The sequence below is a fragment of the Carassius auratus genome, chromosome 25, assembly GCF_003368295.1.
Source record: "Carassius auratus strain Wakin chromosome 25, ASM336829v1, whole genome shotgun sequence".
Lineage (NCBI taxonomy): Eukaryota > Metazoa > Chordata > Actinopteri > Cypriniformes > Cyprinidae > Carassius > Carassius auratus.
The window spans coordinates 16,793,828-16,794,613 of record NC_039267.1 but is presented as its reverse complement, the minus strand read 5'-3'; the positions used below and the strand labels follow the sequence as shown (position 1 = coordinate 16,794,613).

General features: G+C 34.7%; 1 protein-coding gene across 1 annotated transcript in view; it reads left to right on the top strand.

Annotated features, from left to right (window-relative positions):
- Positions 1-270: 270 nt before the first annotated feature.
- The window catches only part of LOC113043545 (receptor for retinol uptake stra6), a 24,418-nt gene continuing 23,902 nt past the window's right edge, over positions 271-786 (top strand). Inside the window, exon 1 of the mRNA XM_026202993.1 lies at positions 271-488. The gene's annotated coding sequence lies outside the window, so the exon portion shown is untranslated. The remainder of the gene's footprint in view (positions 489-786) is intronic.

Genomic DNA, 786 nt, shown 5'->3' with positions numbered 1-786 from the left:
TTCTGTGACATGCATGCAATGCATGTGTGCATTGGTGAGTACAGCAATAAAATAGAAATGTTTTTGTATGGTTTGCATGCCATTAAAGAACAATTTGCTCTTTTACTATGTGAATGCAGAGCAAAACATATCAGTTTCCCTTGATGTTTCGTATCAGTGAGTGATCAAAGGCCACTGCGCTGAACTTCAGCCAAGAGGTGTCCTACCTTACAACAGCACTTTCCTTGTGTCTTTTTTCTTCCGAAGTTCATACCAAGATATTGTGGCCACTGCAAAAAAAGGTCAAAGTCTGCAGAGACGGCATGCAGCGTTCATACAAAACATCATTCAAAACACTGAACATAAGGTTATTGCAAAGCTGTGACACATAGGAAACACGCGTGTGTGTGATACCCAAAACCCTCTTTGCTGAAGAAACTTGATTTCTGAATGCTCACTGCTAAAGGGTGTCAAGGAGGGACTGAACTTCTGGATTTCTTGAAATCAAGGTAAGGAGTCATTCATAATTAAATTTAATAGAATTGGATTCAATGGTTTTCATATTAGTGACTTAGCTGTATTTTACTGGTATTTAATGCTAAAAGTAATGCTATTGGGAAATTTAAATAATATAAATAATAAAATAATAATAAACCTTCGTACTTTTCACAAAGAAAAAAAATGATAAAATCAGAAAATAAAGTAAATCGAGCATGATATAAAAAAGCCATTTAAATACACACATAGGCTATTTAACAGGCAAGCACGTTCAAAATATAACATAAACGTCAACAGAAAAGTTGCATA